The sequence below is a fragment of the Tetrao urogallus genome (genome assembly GCF_951394365.1).
Source record: "Tetrao urogallus genome assembly, chromosome: 15".
Taxonomy (NCBI): domain Eukaryota; kingdom Metazoa; phylum Chordata; class Aves; order Galliformes; family Phasianidae; genus Tetrao; species Tetrao urogallus.
The window spans coordinates 1,028,115-1,039,828 of record NC_136828.1 but is presented as its reverse complement, the minus strand read 5'-3'; the positions used below and the strand labels follow the sequence as shown (position 1 = coordinate 1,039,828).

At 46.2% G+C, this 11,714-nt stretch overlaps 1 long non-coding RNA gene across 1 annotated transcript; it reads left to right on the top strand.

Moving 5' to 3' along the window:
• Positions 1 to 648: 648 nt before the first annotated feature.
• Positions 649 to 2,338, top strand: LOC306952281. The gene is made up of 3 exons (XR_013792594.1): positions 649 to 690; positions 2,095 to 2,185; positions 2,273 to 2,338. It is a non-coding gene; the product is annotated as an uncharacterized lncRNA (long non-coding RNA).
• Positions 2,339 to 11,714: the final 9,376 nt, after the last annotated feature.

The following is an 11,714-nucleotide window of genomic DNA, read 5'->3' as shown; positions in this document are numbered from 1 at the left end:
GCTACAGAAGGTATGTCATATGGGGAACAGTCAGACCAGATTTCTAAGGCAAAACCAGAGAGAGGGGTTCATATCATCTCACTACAACACCCAATTTGATTTTTTGCTTTGTAAAGCAGACCCAGAAGCAGCTGGTGCACCTTTGGAAGCAGTCCCTGGTGTCAGCGCTGCTGAGCAGATGCAAACCAGTGTAAGAACCACAGAGCAAAAGAACTCTGCAGTGGAGCTCTGAGTTTTGCTGCCTCTGGCCAAGAACCCAAGTTGTCTTTCAGCTTTGCCATTCCTAAAGAAGACTGTCCTCTGGTCCCATTAGTTCCAGCCAGCCAACGTATGGAGGGTGCAGCAGATCGTGAGGTGCTGGATAATGCAGTGCCTGCTGAATCAGTAGATGTGGTGCAGATTTCAGCATTGGAGAAGTCTGACTTGGATCAAACTGCGAGTGCTGTGCCCAGAGAGGATGAAAGCCATGTCACACTAAAGATGTCCAAGCCAGAGAGTGCCCCTGGGGATAGCACAGTGATAGAGAAATCAGCATCAGAGGGAGCTACACAAAGGAAGAAAAAGAAGAAGAAACAAAATGCATCTGTCAGTAAAAAAGACATGAAAGAAACTGAGACCAAGAGGAAGGCAAAGGTGGAAGCTAATGGATGCCAGAATAAAGATGCAGCCCATCAGGATGAGACCTCTCAGGTATTCAAATATTGATGGGATCCTATAATTTTAATCCTTCAGTAAAAAAGAAACTTAATGTCAGTGCAGTTAGTATGTGATATGAATTGAGGTGAATGTGAAAGACAGGGATTGCTGCTGACTTGGAGCAGCTGTTTTCTCCCTGTTGAGCCTGATCAATGGAAACAAATGTAACGTTCCTTTGTTTTCTGTCTCAGACCTGTGCAGAAGCATTTGATGTTTAGAGTTGTAATCCTAATCCTGGGAAGCTGGGTGTCATGTTTTATTTAACATAAACCAAGAATTGTCATCAGCCAGTGCCGTGCTGGTGTCAGCGGGCACCGAAGGAGGCACTGTGCTCTTGACTGGCACGTTATCAGGGAGGATGAGTGCACATAGGAAATGCACACAGAATGCACATAGGAAAGCTCTGAGGTGGTGCAGCCGTGGCTATGGCACATTGCAGTGCCAAGCCTGAGAACTTTCGGGAAGGCTCCCAGCGTGAGGCAGGCCCAAGTTCAGCTGAAGTTGCAAGGTGAAGACACCATTAAGATTTTCTGATCTGAACACATCGTGAGACTTTCTGATGTTCTGCTATGGTCCAGGTCTCCCTTTTATTTTTCTTTTCAGCATTGTTGTAGTTGTTATCATTAAACCCTGCCAGCTGAGCAATTCTGAGACATAAAATTGCAAGAAAGTTGCTTTTAATGTTTTAGACTGAAGTTGTATTATATGTATGCATTATCTGCTTCTTGAACAACAGCCCTGCCAGTAAACACTGCTGAATATCAGAGAGTTGAAAGGATTTGAAAGTGATGCAAATCCCATCCCATTCATTGGAAAGAGACTGCTGTAAGGAAGAGGTAGCATGAGAACTTTTGTGCTTCACCTGTAGGATGCAGCTCTTTTTCTTTCCTTTCCACTGGCTGGCTGTGTTTGTTAGGACTTCTTCCATCTTTGAGGGCTTCGTCTCCCTTGACTTCATGCATTTCTGGTTGAGCAAGCACTTGGGCTGAGACACCAGGGCTCAGCTTCTGATTTTGTCCATTGCTTACTGTTGGATTTTGGGCAAGTTTTTGGGTAGCCTTTTGTTTTGTTAATGCTTATTCCTCTCATCCATAAGTTGAATTTACAGCTTCTTTCTTATGGATGGTCCTGACCAGCTTTCCACTGTGTCATCTGAGTGACAGCCAGCTATTAAATCCATCAAACAGAGACAGTGAATTGCAACTAAACGTTTGTCCAGTGCTTTAAGTTTATCCAGTGAAAATACAGACAACAGGGGAATTGTATTGAAGTTTGTAATCTCCAGAGCCTGAAATTCGGGATGGTCCTGCCTTTATGCAGCTTGATTTTTTTCCCGTTTAGCAACTGCTGCTCTGATTTTGGGGTGGTTTATTTCCTCGTGCTCACTCTGTTCCATAGCAGTCAGATGACCAGCTGCAGAAGGAGGTGGATTGGTGTGTGGAACAACTGGAAATTGGCCTGAAGACACAGAAATCCACTCCCAAGCAGGGTGAGTATTCTAATAAACAAGAAATCTCCCTTGCTGGAGGGTTCAGAGAATCTTACACTGAGGTGTTTCCCCCTTGTGCTGCCCCAGTTGAGGAGGCTCTCCGTGCAATCAGGACGCTGCGCAGTGACAAGGCTCCGCTGGTGAAGAAACGTCAAATCATGAGAGCCATATTTGGAGACTACAGGAAGAAGATGGAGGAGGAGCTGTGCAAACAGCTGAAGCTTATGCTATGTGGTAGGGAAACTTTGCATGCAGGGGGAAATTAAGAGGAAGGGACTCTGCTCCCGCCCTATGTACAGCTCTGCAGTGTGGGAGCTTGCCATATGAGGTGAATAAAATCCCTTCCTGCTGTTTTCTCCCCTCTTTAAGATGCAAAATCTGCCAAGATCGTGGAAGTGCAGAACAAGAAATGCCAGGTCATCAGGAAGCGCCCCGGAGCATGCAGTAAAAGCCAAGGATCAGCAGAATCTCTTCTGGAGTCAGCCGACACACCTGACACAGGCACATTCAAATTCACAGTTTCTCAAGAAGAGTTTCGCTTTAATTTCTTCTAGGACAATCTTTTAGATTGAAACCATGGCTCAAAACTCTGCTAAAGCTCCTTAAGAAGGATGCTGTGCTATAGAAAATGTTACAGAGGAATCCCAGTTTATTTCCTATGGAAAGGATTCTCCTTTTGAGTGCCTTCAGAGGTGCAAAACAGATCTGCCAACCTGGCATATGAACCCAAGACTCAATCTACTCCAGTAGTCCTCCATGCTCACACTGTAGAAAGTCACCTTTGCAGCATGGAGTCTGGTAGGCTCTGGTTTTCTTCCTGCAGAATTTCTGTTAACTTAAGAATGTCTCTTATACTGTGAGTTTTTCCCACTCTCCTGTTGCCTTCAAGTAGAGGAGGCCTTTTTTAGCAAGTGAGAAAGCAGCACACACAAAACGGAATGCTCTGTAAAGAAGACCCAGTTTCTGCAGAGGGAGAAGAGGGGAGGCAATCTTAAGTGCACTGGCTGTCTGGATGAATCCATTCCACTTGACAGCTGTGCCATGCAGCTTCTGGTGTCAAGGAAGCACAGGGCAGTGTGTAATTACTGCCATTCATAGAGTAAAAAAGTTCAGAATCTGGGACGAAAATGAGTGAGAATCATCCTTGCTCTTTCATCTATTTAATTGACAGGTGTTGACTTAGAAGAGAACAGCAGATGCTGATTTGTTCAAGCCTAGGAATGTTAGAGCAGTAGTTTCCAGTCAGGGAAAGATTTGTGTTTCTGAGCTCACTTTCAAGTAGCCCAGAGGATAACTGAGCTGTATGCTAAACTTTGGGTGGTGGTGAAAAGAGCTGTGGGAGCCCAAAGGTTCTCTTGCATTTGATTTGTATTAAATTTTGCTTTCTGATCGGCTGAATGTGTGTCTCCTGGGTCTCTGTATTGCTTCAGCCAGTCAGCCTGTGCCCTGCGTTCATGCAGAAGTTCTTCCCCACTCAGCCTAAAAAAGCTGGAGGAACAGAAGTCCTTTAAAAGGAAATGTGGTATCAGGTGGCCCCAGGGCACAGTGCTTTCCTTCCTTTTTATAGTCCAGTCAGTCATCCTGTATGAGAAGCAAGAAATGGAAGTGTAGGCAGATTCCAGCATGTACTGAGAGCAACAGAGTGTTGGTGGGAAACATTTACAGAGAAAGACTTGGAAAAAAAAAACCTGCTGCTGCCTACAAAAAGAAATAGATTTTATTACTAAGCAGCCTGTTGCATCTGCCAGGGTATTTTTTGTTTAAAATATGTTAAATTATGACTGTCAGGGCATAACGAGAAACTGAACGTGAGTAGCATGTGCAGTGGGTAGAAACGAGAAAGAAGACTTCAGTCTGGAAGCCAGTAGTTTAGGTGATCCTTGTGGTTTGCTGGGAAGTACTGCAGGCATTTTGACTCTGCGTAACAACCAGGATTCATTTTATTTCCAGGATTAAGCGTATGAAAGCTGCACTGATCTCAAACTTTTAACGTTTTCATGCCATTTGCTAAGATTAATGGCATGCTGTATGTGAGCTCAGAGCCTCAGTTCTTTCCTTACCTAGTTGGTGATGCAGAATCTGCCTGGGAAATAGTTTTGGTTTTCTTCCTTTCTTTTTTCAGATGAGTCTTGAGCTGTTGAGACACAGGATGTTCCTGTGCTGTGGAAGGCTGCAGGAGCATTCTAGGAAGCATCCCTACACATTCTTGCTTCGGTCTCTTTTCTTTAGGTATCCACTATTAGAATAGAGATACCGGTGAGATGAATATTCAGCGTGACTTAATCCAGCCATGTTATCTGCAAGGAAAGCAGAGGGAAAAAAAGGCATTCTCATAGGTGAGAGGCTGCTGTGGTTTTTCAGAGGTTTTTATATAAAGCTGACTTGCAAAGCCAACACATATTCCTTTTGCAGGACTTCTTCATAGCTGTACTTGGCCTGGGTTAGAGTTATTGGAGTGAGGGTTAGAGTTTGGGTAGAGGGATAGGGATATTAGAGTTAGTGTTAGGTTTATCATGGTTAGGGTTATTAGCATCAGGGGTAGGATTAGAGTTTAGGGATAGGGGTGGGTTTAGGGTGAGGGTTAAGATTAGGGTTACCTTTATTTTAGGGTTATGCTTAGAGTACTGAAGTTAGTGGTAATGTTAGGGTTATTATAGTTAGGATTCAGGTTTGGGTTAGTGTTAATTTTATTAGCATTAGGATTATGCCCAAAGGGTTATGCCCAGGGTTTGCCTGGAGAGCACCAATGGTGGTGCCTATCTGTGGGGATGCCCCATCTCTGCAGGTGCTCAAGGCCAGTTTGGATGGGGCTCTGGGCTACCTGGTCTTATGGTAGGCGACCCTGCCCATGGCACTTCACCCTAAGCCATGCTATGATTCCATGGTTAGAGTTACTAGTGTTGGGGTTTCAGTTAGGGTTGGAGTTATTAGGGTTGGGGCTAGGCTCAGGGTTTGGGTGTCAGTTCCACAGGTAGTCTGTGTCAGCTCTGCAGTGTCTGTAGCATCTCTGCTGCATTACCATTTCATTAATTTCGAAGGAAATAATATTATTGTAGGTTAGGAAATGCTGTTGCTTCTCTATCAGTCTGTTCCTCTTCATGAAAGTCGTAATGCAGTCTTAATGACATTTGAATTGTTTTCCCCTTTGTACCATTACTTTCTTTAGACTTTTGGTGACATTTATGGCTTTTGTGATGTCTTATTGCAGCAGTGTCAGATCTAGGGGAGGGCTTAGCTCTACTAGTTGCTGTAATACGTGTAGCTGGAGATATCACCCTACAGAATTCACAGCGTGCAGCAGTGGGAAAAAGAGAAAGTGTCCAGTTTTGGTAGAAAATGTAGCTTAGTGCTGACCTACCTGTCTCTGCCTGTATTCCTGTCCTAAGCTTTGTGCCGTCCACTTGAGATTGGTGTGAGAGGCGCAGGCAGGTTCACAGCTCTATATCCCTCTGGTGGTGCCCCCCAAAATCTAGTGCACCAGTTGCAGGCCAGGCTTGTACCAGCAAACTGCTCACAAGAGCCTCCAGAGTGGTTGTGACCTCAGGAAAAAATATAAAAACCAGGCAAAAAGGGGCTGCAAAGTACAACAGTGCCTCTAGAGTGGAACCTGACCAATAGCTTTGGTTCTGGGACAGCAGAAGTGGAGGATGACAAGACACTGTTTTTTCTCAGACCGTTCGCCTTGGCAAAGCAAGGGAAAGATCTCAGTTTTGGGAACGAAGTGAGGAATTTTGGAGTTGTTTCTGCGGCAGAAGAGTGAGACCGAGCGCATTAACACACAGAGGCAGCAGAGTGTGATCTCTGCTCCTTTTAGGCTTGGCAGCCTCATCTGTAAAAAGATCCCCTAGCAAAGGTTAGGAAACGCAATCCCATTCCACGCAGACCCTGACTCTGAGGGGAGAGCGGTGCTGATGGCTGGTGGCTGCCCTCCCATCTCACAGGCTGGCCCCATCCTGGCAGATTTTGTCGCTGTTTCCCTTTTGGCTGTTGACTGTGGTTGGTAAGTTCTTCCAATCCCCTTTCGGGCTCGGTCAGTGGACATGCATTCATTGGTCCCTGGGCTGCCTGTCCTCTGCCTTGAGCAGCTGGGGGGCAGAGCCACTGCTGGGCAGCCTACAAAGGCTCTCCAAGGGATCCCCGCCAGGTGCAGCTGGAACCACCTCCAGAGGCCTGGGAGCCCCTCTCCCAACAAAACCAGGCCTACCGAATCTGTAGCAATCTCAAGCGACTGAGATTCCCTTCTGACAGCTGTTTGTGGAGTGCTGGGTGTGCACCTCATGACCCCCACAGGAGAGGAAAATCCCAATCCTACCTTATCTTCTCTTTGAATTAGAAAGAAGAAAACCTTACCACTTCAAGCAAGACAGAAAAAGAAAAGAATTTTGAAGAGTAGTAAGCACTGTACCTGCAGTTTCTTAACAAAACCAAGGAGGAATACTGCTGTTCTAAGACATATGAAGCTGTGACAGATGATTCTCCATCTTTCTGCTGAAGTTATTTTACTCCAGGGACAAAACAGTTCTGTTTTCTCTGCTTAAATTTTCTTTTGCTGTCCACCATTGCTGCATTCGTACTTGGAACTGAAGGAAAGTTTGCAAGCCACACTGCCTTAGAAAATTGAACGTTGACATTACGTTACTGCGGTGCTTTGATTACTGGCAACAGTCCTTTCCTGTGGATACTGACACACCTACTGTGTTTGGCACATCTGTCTTTTTCCCTTCGAGTACATTGACAAGCATTAGCCACCGAAATGGAAGAAGTCTGGGTTGTGTATCTGTGCCTGATCTTGTTTGTCATCGTGGTTTATCTAATGAAGCATAACCGACACGTGGAGGAGGTCAAGAAAGAGATGGAAAGCAAAAGCCCTCCACCTTCCTCTTCCTTTTTTCCCAGTAACGTTGGCAAGCAACTGGAGCACACCCAGGAGGAGCTGGAGCACTACCTGGAGAGGTTAACCCACGTCTTTGATACAGACGCCAGGAAAAGGGAGGGCCACCACGACCAGAAGTCCCACCATCACCAGCACAAAAGCGCCGATGCGATGTCTGAAGCTGTGGAGCACTCAGGAAAGGAAGCAGCTTACTCTCCACATCTGGCAAGGGTTCAGGTACGAGGCCCATCCAAACCTTCAGGCCCCAGCAGACCTACAGCTCCTGCTTGGCGAGCTAAGCCTGTGGAAATGCACAGCCCATAAATTTGGATGGGGAAGAGGTGGGCGGAAAGCCTCACTATTCTGAAGAAAAACAGTGCTTCCATATTTTTGCAACATTGAGCAGTCAGTGAGAGGAACCTGTGTGTGACCTTACTTTTATATATGTTGCAAGTATAAGAGATTAACGTTCTCGTTAGTATCTGTGCATGTGTGTGTCTGTCTAAACAACATCCCCTCCTGTGTGAACAGAAGCGGGTTTCATTCCTTATTTTAAGAAATGATCAGGCACGTTTTTATCTGTAAAAGTCTCCCACTTTTCTGACGGGCAGTGGTGTTTGGCCACTTTGCTCAGGCAAGGATATGGCGTGGTAGGGCACAGGAGCTCTGCAGGCAACTGGCCTAGCCTAGGCTGAACACGGGCTATTGAGCCATGGGAGAGACTTGGGTAATTTTTCTGCTTTGCATGAAGATGGTGCACAGTGTGCTCTGAAAACATGAGAGTTGCTATTGGCAACCTGCAAACTTCTCTTATTTGGCCAAGGCACTTATTTAGGGAATGGAACAAGATGCATGCCTTTATATTTTTATCGTTATCCTCATTGCAATACATCAGATTGTGCCCTTGAGATGACAGAGTTGCATGGCAGCTATGCAAGGCTGTGTTACTTTATGCTAGCAGCTGTTTATAGTCTTCATTCTTGAGACACGTATCTTGCAGTGCCAATGCCCCTCTGTGTCAGTGAGCATGTTCTGGGTCCAGGTGGGAACTCCGGGACGAAGCCGTCCCCATAGAGGAGAGACAGACCTTGATGTCGGTAACCACAGCCTGCCAAAGAACCAAGAGAAAGGTTTCTTTTCATAGCATTGAAGGTGCTGCTATAAACAGCCTTTTTGGGGAGCCAGGCAGCTCCCTAAGAGATCATCGTTCCTTCTTCGTCCAGAGCTGCCTGAGCTATTTGGAGGAATCAATGCATCCACGTGGAGGGAGAGAGGCAAACATACGAAATGTGAGACTGTTGTGCAGAGCGCATGAGTGGAGGCAGTAATTCCAGTGGTTATTTATTTACTGGCACCTTTCATTTGCTAAAGTCAGTGCTATTAGTTTCATTAGATCTGCTGCAGATCAAAAATAGCAATGATTTTTCATGTGAAAACGCATCGTTGCAAAATAACATCATCTTCCTCCTGAAGCACAATGGAAAGCTTTTCAACATCACCTGAACAGCATCAGTGCCAGAAAGGCAGAGTTTGTAATTATGGTCATGCAATTGTGCTGGGACAGTTCTGGGGCAGGATTTGAGTGGGCATGGTTCCCCAGGTGCGTGGCGTGATGGAGGTGTCGTTTCTGTGCCCCCCAAGAGTTGGGCTTGGGTGGACACGAGGGCTTTTCTCTCTCCTGAGGCTGAGGGAGGACCTGCTCAGGGAAGGAGCAGCATTCTTTTCCTTCTGAGCATTTCCTGTCTCTTTCAAAGTGAGTGTAGGTTGGTGCTGAGTTAGGATCTCTGGAAAATGAAATCCTCAGTATTGTCTAGCAGAGGTAGGATTTGCAGCAAAAGCTCCTTTGGAGATCACATCAGTCTTAAGCAGGCACGTCCAGAATTTCTGCTGGCTTTCCTGCCTGGTTCTGAGAAAGCAGGCAGCTGGTGCTGCTGTGGGAGGGAGGTGGCATGAAACCTACTTTGATGGAGAGAAAACACCACCTAACCAGGCTGGGCAAGCATTCAGGTGGAGATTGAGAATAACAGAAACGGTGCCAGCAGGAGGCCTTGCGGATTCTTTAGAGGCACTGAACTTATTAAATGGACTCTGATCAAGTCGTGGTTGATCAGCGTCAGTGCAGACACCCTCCATTATCCCATCTTCCACCAGAGAAAGCTCTCCTGTCTTTTAAACTGATGTCCAAAAGGATCTAGAGATGTCTGTCCTTCATTGCACTCATCTAAGCCTTTGTCTAGTAAGGTAGAACCCGTTTTCTTATGAATTTCTATTTGGTTTTGCACATGATTGTACTAAATGAACTACAAGCCATTTCCAGAGATTCCCTGTTCTCATGGAAACTGAGCGGTCCACTCGTGGCAGCCAAAACAGAGCAAGCAAACAGTCAGAATTAATGCCACAAAACGCAGGAAGGTGGGATGGGTGAAGGTAGAACAGAGTAGTAAGCAGACCACGTAGGAAAGATGTACTCCGAGGACTTCCTGCTTCATCGAGCTAAATCAGAGCGGGGTTATTCTCAGGTTGTTCTCAGAAGCAATGGAAAATGAGTGGTGACAGATGGCAAAGAGGCGTGGGCCTCCTACTTGCTGGTAAAATAGATGGCCAGCCAAGCTGCGATACCGTGCAGGGTAGTGAATGCATTCCTGTTAGGACAAGGCAGAATCTGGAAGTCTTTCAACACAGCCACAGGTTTTAGAAAACCCTCGGTGTCAGCTCTGGGCCACGCAGTGGTTGGAAGCACAGTGCCCCAGCTGGGGATGAGCTGAGCTGTATCCTAAGGGATGTGCCCTGCGGCAGAGGAAATCCCAGCTCCGAACGGGCATGACTGCGGGGTCTGCAGTGGGTAAACGCGTGGTAACTTTCCCAACTTGAAGGCAGTGACTCTCCTGACACCCCATCGGGGGCCCATAGTTGTGTGTGCTGTGTTTGACGTGAGTCAAAAGGTTCAGTGCTACCAGTGCTGCTGGAAGTGCCTCCCAAGGTCAGTAAATGAATGCAGTGCTGTCTGTAACTCGTGAGCCCCCACCTGCAGCACTGCATCCAGCCCCAGCCCTGGCACAGGGATCTATTTAAAGGGAGTTGATAAAAGAAAGGATTGAGACCAACTTGTTACATGGTCTGATAACGATAGGACAAGGGAGATGGCTTTAAACTAAAAGAGGTGAGATGTGAGGAGGAAATTCTTTACCCAGAGTGTGGTGAGGCACTGGCACTGCTGCCCAGAGCTGTGGGTGACCATCCCTGGAGGTGCCAATGGCCTTGGATGGACCCCAGGAGCCTGATCTGAGGGGGGGGGAGCAGCCAGTCCATGGCAGGGGTGAGGAGGCCCTTCCCACCCACCCATGCTGTGGTTCTACGATATCAGGACATATATCTGAAAACAGATGTTTCACATTTGCTTCAGCCCTGACTTTTAAAGAGACACATTCCAAGCAGCACAGGGAACTTGAGGTTCACCTTGAATCACGATGAACTTCCAAGCTTCTCTTTTTAACGTGAGAGGACAGTTCTGCCCTGCTTTTCTTTGCGGTTAAGGAAGTGAGGACGTTCCAGCAAGCTGATCAGAGGCTCAGTGCCTTTCAAGCCTATCGTCGGTAATGAGGTTTACAGGTACAGAATTTCCTTCCCCTTGAATCACTTTCCCTGCCCCAGCAGCTGGTGACATTTAAGTAACAGCTATATTTGTAGTCTAGCAGATTAGGATTTTTTAACTTGCAAGATTTAACTCCAGTTGGCTGAAAAATTAATTGTGACATAAACCTTCATGTGATCCATAAGAATCCAGCATGTCCCAGCAGTTGGTAATGTGAGCCAGCAACCAGCAATATAGATGTGCATGGATCTGCTCCATGCCTTACAAGAGAGGGACTGACAAAGACTGAAAAGGAGAAGAAAATTCCTTTAATTGTTTGTGCTTTGTTAGCTTGTAGGAGGTTTTGTATACACCGTGTCTGGGAGGTGATATAGAAGAATATTCCAAGAATAAGTCAACATTGTCATCTTGCACGATCCCCACTTTTAGGCTTGTTGAATGATTTCTAGTTTCAGTAGTGGATGTAAGATTCTTGTTAAAGAAGGTAAATGGAGGGCTATAAGATGGCAAATAAGCAGGAATATTAGAATGGTAGAGGATGGAAATTTATGTTCCTCTGTGGATCTTTGCTCTTGAATGGCTGCTCAGACTGGGCATTTTCAAGAGCTCTGTTCCAGGTTTTGAGGACTTTGTGTAAGTAAATTTCAGCCTTGGCGTTAGCCCTAAGCTGTACTGTAATTGTTGTCATTTGGTATCACATCACGTTCTGTGATGGGGCATCTTTAGTCGTGTGAGGTGCTCATACAGCTGGGTGAGATGAGATGAAGAAGGGATATGTGGCTGACTCAAGAAGTGATTCAGTTATTGGAGGAAAGATTAGAAAGAGTGGATATTATTTGATGGAAAACCGATGCATGTTTGGTAGAGCCTTGCGTGTTTCCTTTCCTGGCTGTTTGAATGAGGCATTGATGAGATCAGGCAGGCCAGGTGGCAGCAGCAGAGGAAAATGACCATAAACAGGCAGACAAGCTCTTAATATCATACCAATGATAATATCAGTATGGCTTTACCCTGTTGGCATGTCAGTTTGTCCTCCGTGCTGTGCTCTGCAGTGGCAGTGTTCC